The following is a 9,713-nucleotide window of genomic DNA, read 5'->3' as shown; positions in this document are numbered from 1 at the left end:
AAAAAAAATGACCAGTGATGATGAACATTTTTTCATATGTTTGTTGGCCTTATATATGTCTTCTTTTGAAAAGTGTCTGTTCATATCCTTTGCCCACTTTTGAATGGGTTTATTTGCTTTTTTTCTTGTATATCTGTTTTGGTTCTTTGTTGATTCTGGATATTAGCTCTTTGTCAGACGGGTAGATTGCAATTTTTTTAAATTAAAAATGCACATAAAGTCAGACCCAGCCATTCTATTTCCAAGAATGTATTCCACAAATATAAGCATAGTTGTGTGAAATGTGATTATTGTAATATTCATTGCAGCATTGTTTTGTTGTTTACAATGAATATTGGAAGCTAAATACCTGTGAAATGGGCATGATTAAATTTAAGAAAAACCATGAAATATACAATACAGCAGCCTTTTATATATTGATATAGAGAGATCTCCAAAATGTTAAAGAAAAATGTAAAACTGTGTGAAGTGTATGCTATTAGAAGAAAAAAGTTGATATAAAGCAACTTTTGATCTGACACAATTGATGTCACAAGCTCTTGGCCTCTGTGAATTCCAGCATTCTGAAGTCCCAGAGAGGTGGGGCGAGGGTGTGGAGGCAAGGCAGGACACAGCAGAGAAAATGCTGGTCCTCACTCTTAGGAAGCCAGGAGTTGGAATGGAAGATGTGGCCCCCCCTAGTGCCTACCAACTATTGCCTGTCCCAAGAATGTCCACCTTCTAGTATCCACTGAAAACATGAGGGTCAAATGAAGAAGAGATTTTTAGTTTCTGTCCTGCAAATCCTACCCATTCCTTCCATAGGAGTCAAAATCACAGCTACTGATATTTAAACCTGAATAATGCCAACAGCCAGCTGGAGACAGACAGATATGGATTGGGCAGCTAGACAGGGCATTCAAACTGGCTGTCTGGGTAAGCTTGCCCTGTCACTTCAATAGCTTCACAGTAACACTGTCGTTTATGCACTGAGTTTTACTGAATTACGCCACACATCACATTTAAAATGCAAACAGATTTCTCATTTCTTCTCTTCAGAATACAATTTTCAAATGTCAAGTTCTATACATTATTCTTTTACAAAGAAACACGTAATAGGGAGCACAATTCTATTATTTGGAACAACAATGGAACATTTAAAAAAAGATCTTTCTTCTTCTGTCAGACATAAAGTAAAGAATTTGCTGCACAAATAATCCAGAGCTTAATGGAAAAGTTATAACTTTGTAAGACGATGGCTTTCTCTCCAAAATTATGTAACTTGTTACAATTACTTACATACCTTTGTGCTTTAGCAAAATTATTTCTTATATCATTAATGCTTTGTCATTAGGTTTGTAAAATTTACTTAGAATGATTTAAAAGGAGTAAACAGCCTTCAGTGTTCATACGAGAAAAAAGGAAAGAGGAAGAAATGAACAAACAAATGAATGAAGGAAGGAAGGAAAAGCATCTTTGTTTGTCAACACAAATTCCACCCCAGTCATATGCCATTTGTATAAGCAGAGCCCTAGCTTTCATGTTCTACTGCTTGGCCATTTGCTCAGAGAATGTCAACTTATTCTCAGGCCTAGGAGATACATATGTATTTGTCAAAGTATATTTTCAGTAAGTCCTACCCAAAGCAGCAGCAACGGCATCACTTGGGAACTTCATTCAAGACCTACTGAATCTGAAACTCAGAGCTCGAGCCCAGAAGTTGTGGGTTTAACAAGTCCTTGAGGTATTTCTGATTCACCATAGTTTGAGAACCATTAGTGTAAGCCAATTCTAGTAAGCTCTCCTCTTGCCAGTGGCTATATTAGAAAGGTGGATGTAACCTAGCTGGGCAATGAGAAAAGAGAAAAAAGTATCCTTGGGTGGGAAATAAGTCTCTAGAAATGTTTATTACTTTAAAATATTCAAGGAATAGCCGGGCACAGTGGTGCATGCCTGTAATCCCAGCTACTTGGGAGGCTGAGGCAGGAAAATTGTTTGAACCCGGGAGGCTGAGATTGCAGTGATCCAAGATTGTGCCACTGCACTCCAGCCTTGGCGACAGAGTGAGACTCTGTCTCAAAAAAAAAAAGAAAAGAAAAAGAAAAAAAAATATGCAAGGAAGAGCCATGCCTTGTGTGACAACAGCAATCTGAGACTTTGAGGGAGTCCTACATTCACCTGGGGTTGGCAGACCTTGTTTACCCATGGTATTATTTGTTATGTGAGAAAATATATCTCATTTTATCTAGAGCCAAACTCATAGCTTAATATAGTCTCATTGTGTTTATAGAGTGTCTTTTAATAAAGATAAGAACTGGATTTTACTTTAAGGAGAAAAAACACACTGCTCCCTTAAGACAAAGATTTTTTTTAAAAAAAAACAGTTTAAATTGATAAAATCAGTTTAATGTGATTAAAAAAAAATAAGTTTAAAGGCCTTAATGTTTTCCAGGTACCTACACTATGATAAATTCTTCACATACTTTCTCTCTCTAAATCCACATGACAATCCTTTGTTAGAGGTAATATATTTTCTATTTGGTCTCAGAGAGCTATGCAACTTGCTTATGGCCAACCTAACTAAAATTAATCTTACATTTTCATTTTAGCAAAACAGTATTACAGATCTGGCATTCACCTTGTTATCAGGACTTACCTTTATGATTTGAAAAGTTATTTGATATTTTGATCCATTAATTCATATACTCTCTATTTTACTTTCAGGGGAAGAGATGGATTTCTTCCTTAATTCTCAAAGGAGGCCAGGCATGGTGACTTATGCCTGTAACCCCAGTACTTTGGGAGGCTGAGGCAGGTGAATCAACTGAGGTCAGAAGTTTGAGACTAGCCTGCCCAACATGGTGAAACCCTGTCTCTACTAAAAATACAAAAAACAAAACAAAACAACAAAAAACCAAAAACCATTTTGGTGGCATGTGCCTGTAGTCCCAGCTACTTCGGAGGCTGAGGCAGGGAATATCTTCAGCACAGGAGATGGAGGTTGCAGTGAGCTGAGATCACACTACTGCCCTCCAGCCTGGGCAACAGACCAGGACTTGGTCTCAGAATAAATAAATAATTCTCAAAACTATGGCCTTTGCTATTATCTATTCATTTCTGTTAATTTTGTGATAGGAAAGTGATGGAAATCCCTCACATACTTATTTTGTTCTTTCCATATATGTTACAGTAAATAGCGAAAGTATATAGGATCGCACACTATAATCCCATGAACACGTTAGAAGCTAGAACATGTTAGAACACAAACTCCGAAATTGCAATATCCTCTATAACTTGTGGATAGATGTACAATTGAAAAGCATCCAAAATGAATCCAAATTTGAAGATTTAATAGTTTGCATTTGAAAAGAGGATTAGGTAGGTAGTAAATACCCATATGTACTTTAGAGCAAGCTTATTCTAATATTCTTTAGCGGTTAAACAACACATAATTACTATGATGTCAAATATTCATATTTTATTTTGGAAGAGAAAAGTCTCAAAAGAAATTAAAATATGTATAAAATATATGGTACTACAGATTACTTCTCTACATGTAATCCTCTGTAAATCTGTGTACCTGACAGTACACATAATCCAGAGTTCTTTTATAAGCGAATCTCAGTGATGATTTCAGAGTATAATATAGAAAAGAAATACATTAAATATGTTTGTATACATATATTTTTAGTAGATTAATAGAGCATTAGCTTCTCAAATAGATTGAATTAGTTTCTAATTATGTGAAACATCTGATAGAATGCTTTAAATTATATGTATGGGTTATGAACTCATGCATTGGTTTATTTTGTTGTATGTAAAGATATTGCTTTCTACTGAGATTTAATTGTACATATGCTACATCAACTATTGAAGATTGAGTTTAGTCATAGCAAGCTGACAAAATTAAAATATATTTTCTTGTACTTTAAAATGACATGAGAGGCTGGTAAATAGAAATCAAATCAGTTTATATGTATCTAATTGAATGAAAAACAAAATGTTACAAAGGAAATTTAAAAGTATTATTACACATGTTATTTCCATCCATTCAAATTTTTAAAAAAATATAGTTTACAAATTTCTGCATCTATAATATCAAAGATGTGTATTAACAATATACTGACCTGTAGATAATATACATTCACAATATAACATATTATTCAACTATATTTAAGATAAAGAAAATGAAAAAATGGCAATAACTTGCTCACGGTCTGTTGAAGCCTGTTATACACCAACCCACAAGTAATAATGCTATCAACAAGGGCAGATTTTCTCTTCTGAAAAGTTAACTCAGATACATTGGATTGTTATCACAATCAAATGAATCTACTTAAATACGTTAAAGAACTCACAATACCATTCATGTTAAACACATTATAATTTTTTGTACTACCTGCATATTTTTAAGATATATCTCACTATATCAGATTCTTACCTCAGAAAATACAGAAACCAGAGGAACATATATCTTCAACAAGAATAAATTCAATGTTATTAATAAACATTTATGATACTTGGTGACAAATAGTAGCTATAAGAGCATTTTGTTAGTCTTAATTAGCATATTTAGTGGGTCCACTTTAGATCTTATGTGTTAAATATAAAGTGATTTAATATGGTCTACAGTGTTGATATAATATCAATCATTCATTCGACAAACATTCACTAAGTGCCTACCATGTGCCGATTGACGACTATGCTATGTATTTTACATATAAAAGTGAACAAGCTAGATATAATCTCTAACCTTGTAAAGCTTAGAATCCAGTAGAGGTAACAGATTAAAAACAATCAAATAAGGATATTTGTCAGTTGTGAAAATTACTAAAAAATATTCAAGATGAGCTGCTAAGATAGGGAAGAATTAGTGAGGGGTGGAAGAGAAGCAGGAAAAGTCAGGTGACAGGAAGTTTCTGTCCTGTGCCTCTAAGATCCCCCTTCTGTATGGAAGGATGCATTTCACTAGCTGCCAGAACTGTCTCACAACAGCTCTTCAGCTGACAGATCTTTCCTCTTGGCCGCTGAGAGACTCCTCATCATGTCCACACCTACTTCCTGGAGCAACGATCATTTTTAAGGGATTGTTCCTACCCCAACTTAAGACAGGTCCAAAGGTCCATCCCAGCTTTAGAAGTATCCCAAGGATCAGCTGAGGTCCCATTTATCGCAGCCCTCTCAGTCCCACTTCTCCCTCTGGCTTGGGATACTTGGTTCTCCCATAGTTGATGTGCTACCTAGTACACTTCCTGCATGTTGATATATCAGATTCTGCTTCCCAGGTAACGCAGACTTCAGCATCTGGTGTACCTTGCTGTCACTACCCTGCAGAATTAAATTTCCTAGCAACAAGTCCATGGATGGAAAATAGATGATGGAAACTTTACTGAGAAAGCAATGTATAAAATGGTGTGAAGCCACAATATTGTATTCTGTAAATTAGAGTTTGCTTTGGAACTGTATATGTAACAAGGCTTGCATATGTGTAAAGTGAGTATAGTAATTAGAAGCCTAAAAATTTGAAAAACGAATTTTGGAGTATGCCTTTGTATTTATTCAATGCTACAGATAACTAGGCAATTGATCAAAAATATTTGTTGAGCACCCATTAATGCTATGGTTATGTCAGCATTCCCAATAATATTGAAGTATTGAGAAAATAAAGAAAAACATCAATAAATTTTAACTTATTTCTAAGTTCAACTTTCCCATCTGTAAAAGCACATATAAAAGCAACTTTACAAAATTGTAACTTTAAATGATATATCATCACTTAAAGTGATGTGTGCATCACTTCATGATACATGAATTAAGCATAGCAGGAAACTGACTAGCTAGAATAGACTGCTCTGTTTGTTCATTTTGATCAAATGCAATAATAAGCATAGGTATCAGGTCCAGAGTAGACCAAGCAATGTCAGCAAACGACATCAGGGACTGGGCTCTAATCACCTTACTGCTCTGCCATCCTTAGGTCATATGTGCGCTTTGTCCTTATGCTTGTTATTTTATAATCATAAAATATCTGCCAAATTTTGCTGGGTAGAGAGCTGAGGAGAAGAAGCAAAGATAAACGTTGTTTCTCCTAGTAAGATTTGTGTCTGTTTGTTAAGACAGCCTCCTGATGCTATGTTATAGGGGAAAACATGATAAAGAGAAAAACATTGCATGTAAAACTGAAGAGGTTGTGATCATTTAAAGGATATGTACATAAAGGACACAGCTTAACAAGGTAAGTTTTCTTTTTATTTATTTGGAAAAATCCTAATTTATTCTTTTAAATTATGAGACCATCATATTGTTTCTTGCTATTTGACAACTGCTATTTATTTTTATCATGTTCTGAAGTTAATTTGATAGACCTAAAACTCTATCTTTGTGGAAAAACATATTTTGAGACAGATGTCTGGGGGAGTACATTCTTTCTTACCCAGTTTTTTATGGACAGCCTTCCATTAGAAAGTGAAAGACAGGAAGATAGCATTGGATGACAAGATGACATGGAGTTGACCTATTGGAGCAAAAAGGGTATTGCAGGCAGGTGGGAGAAACCTCCTAACAGATTTTTAAGCATTACATATTGAGGAGAAGGGGGAAGAGAGTTAGATGATTTATTTGTGGGCAGACTGAGTAAAGATCTTAAAATCCTGGTATAGAGTTTGAATCTAATTGTTTTTTCAATGATTTGGAGAAAGCATGGAAAATAAAAGAAAATACTGATCAAGGGAGTGAAGTATACATCATTTCTAAAAACAAAATTCATCTCACTTGAAGAGGTAATGACAGTAACAGTGAACTAATGAAGAGAAAAATTACAATAAAGTTGATTCTGTTATGATATTTTCATCAGTGATTAACAGGAAAAAGACAAGCAAAAACCAAGAAAATGTTTTATCTTACATGATAAATCCAAGGTTAGAGTGACTTCATGGTTCTTAATCTGGCAGTTCAGTAACCTTGCCGAGGACTGGGATCATATTTCTGTGCTGAGAACTGTAGTTGCCTGCATTATTTTTCACGAACATTTGGCACTCATCCTGAGAGTATGATTATACAGCCCCTGCTGTTGAAATTGGGCATGGCCATGTGACTATCTTTGACCAAGGAAATACAGGAGAAGGGATGTTGGTCATCTCCAGGCCATTGAAGAGTACCATTCACCATGTCCTCCTTTTCCTGCTCCTGTACAATTGTATCTAAATGTACACTTGTGGTCCTCTGTCACTTTGTTCTCCTGGAAGAACATGTGGGGTGGGCAAGAAATAACTGAGTTTTTTGAAGCCATTGTGATTTTCCGGTCTATTGCTGCCATAGCACAACCCAGCTTGTTCGAGCTGATACACTGTTCTCAGTGTTGTTGTTGTTTTTTTAATTGTTTCACTAAGTGTGCAAAAATGTTACTAGTTTTCCAGGACTTCACTTTTTGTTTAAATGGCTAAAGTTGTGTCACATGTTAATGCTTAAACCCATGGTTGATCAGGAAAAAGCACCTACTAAGTAAATTACTCTAATAATTAGGTCTTGGGCCTGAGAACGGAGCCCTTAATAATGAACTGCAAGGGGGCCATAATAGAGGGAAAACATATAAAAAATTACAGTTGTATCAAGAAAGGGAAACTGGACAAGGGGATGGATATTAATCAATTGAGAATGTCCATTTTCTGAGATATCATTTATCTTTTCTTCTTTCCTTCCTTACACTTTTCCTCATTTCATCCATTTGTTCATCCAGCTAATATTTATTGTTAATCAGCTATGTAACAATGATAAGCACCAAGGACAGCGATAGGAAATTGAGACAGCCAAGTGGGAAGAGGTCCCCAAGGAAACTGCAGCTGGCCAATGCCCTGTGGTGGAGCCACAGAAGTCCTCACCTTTTGCGGGGAGGAGCCTGGCCCTTCCTCTTCCTGGGTGAACCTGGAATTTAATCTGCGATGTGGGAAGCATACTAGCAGGACTCTGGCTTTGCAAGAGTCCTTATTTCCTTTTTTTTCCTCTTTGTCCAATAAATCCCATTTTTCTCACCCTTTAAATTGTCTGTGGGCCTAATTCTGAACTAAGAAAACGTCCTACAACAAAATCAACCTGTAATCTAGTTTGCAGAAAGAAACAATAACAAAAAAAANAAAAAAAAAAAAAAAAAAAAAAAAAAAAAAAAAAAAAAAAAAAAAAAAAAAAAAAAAAAAAAGAAAAAGAAAAAGAAAATCATTGGGTACTCTACTTGGAAAGGATTATGTCAGAGGTAAGCTAAAGAAGAGGTACACAATGCAGCTAACAGCATAGGAAAAGATGACAATATTTCCTAGAGAAAGGGACATTGGATCTGAAATTTGAAAGATGAGTAAAAATTATAATATGAAGAGGCGTGATTGAGAGGAAGTCTCTCCAGGCAGAAGTAGCAGCACATGCCAAGATCAAAGTGAAAAACAGCATGATGCATTGAGAGGAGTCTGAACTGTGGTGAGTGAGTGTGTGTGTGTGTGTGTGTGTGTGTGTGTGTGCGCGCGCGCGCGCACATTGGCTTGCTATGCATGGCCATGAGCTTATTAGTAAAACACTAATATGTAGTGGAAAGGATTAGCTAATATCCAAATAAAATGCTGTATCTCTATATCTGTATGTATCACCAATATTTCACCAGACATTAAGAAGATCCTACAGTAAGAAAAAATCAAACTAGACATATAGTAATACTATTTATATAAAAAACAAGTATTGTGCTTCACTTACAAATAACCATTCACAAATGCAAAATTCAAATTTCCAAATTTGATGCTGCAGGTTCCCAGACTAAAAATAGAGTAAAAAATAAATATCTCTGAGGGTCATTCTCTTGTTTAAATTCTAATATAATAATTTATGTAATTCCTTATCATCTTATCTGTAAAACAGGACCTTACTGTCTTATAACTATGACAAATGGAAATGAGAGGAAAAATGAGAATACTATGCTGATAATGTCTCTGTCTAGTTTGCTGAAGAACAGTGAGTCATACTCTGTATTTGTGTGTATCTGTGCATAATACTTCTCTCTGGGACTAAGGCATTCATACATACATATATATATGTATATGTTCATATATATATATGTATGTATGAATATGTATATATATATATGTATACACACACATATATACATATACATGTATGAATGCCTTAGTCCCAGAGAGAAGTACTTTATATATATATGCTATATCTATCTATCTATCTATCTATCTATCTATCTATCTATCTATATCTATATATAGAGAGAGTCATATCACTAATGGAATACTTATTAAGAATACTTAAATAGACTATTCTAGGTTAGAACCAATGCAGAACTAGTCTTACAATACACATTTCATCGTTTCACCCCAGAAAAAATCAAGACATCCATGATTATGAAGATTTATTTTTACTATATTTAATATAGAAAATAATAGCACCTATCTCAAAGGGCCATTGTGCATGGTACATGCATTTTTTAAAATGCCTGATAAAGTACCTAACACATAAGTGCATGTTCACAATGCTTTTTATACATACATTTGTTGTATTACATGTAGCTAATTACTATTGTTGTTATTACCATAGAATAAGCTATCCTCTTATGTGCTGATCATTGGCTGCATATATCCCTTGGAGGGACTCTGAAAGAACATATTTAATAGACATTCCTTATGTGAAAGTTCTTTGTTCAGTACATGGAGTTTCACTTGATGCATTTTTTTTTTTTTTTTTTTTTTTTT

The 9,713-nt window shown here is 34.8% G+C and overlaps 1 protein-coding gene across 5 annotated transcripts in view; it reads right to left on the bottom strand.

The window, feature by feature from the left end:
- CCDC102B (coiled-coil domain containing 102B) overlaps positions 1-9,713 on the bottom strand; it is a 388,839-nt gene that overhangs the window by 79,858 nt on the left and 299,268 nt on the right. The gene's annotated exons all lie outside the window — the stretch shown is intronic.

The sequence above is a fragment of the Cebus imitator genome, unplaced genomic scaffold, assembly GCF_001604975.1.
Source record: "Cebus imitator isolate Cc_AM_T3 unplaced genomic scaffold, Cebus_imitator-1.0 Scaffold49, whole genome shotgun sequence".
NCBI classification, from domain to species: Eukaryota; Metazoa; Chordata; class Mammalia; order Primates; family Cebidae; genus Cebus; species Cebus imitator.
This window is presented reverse-complemented; position numbering and strand designations above follow the sequence as displayed.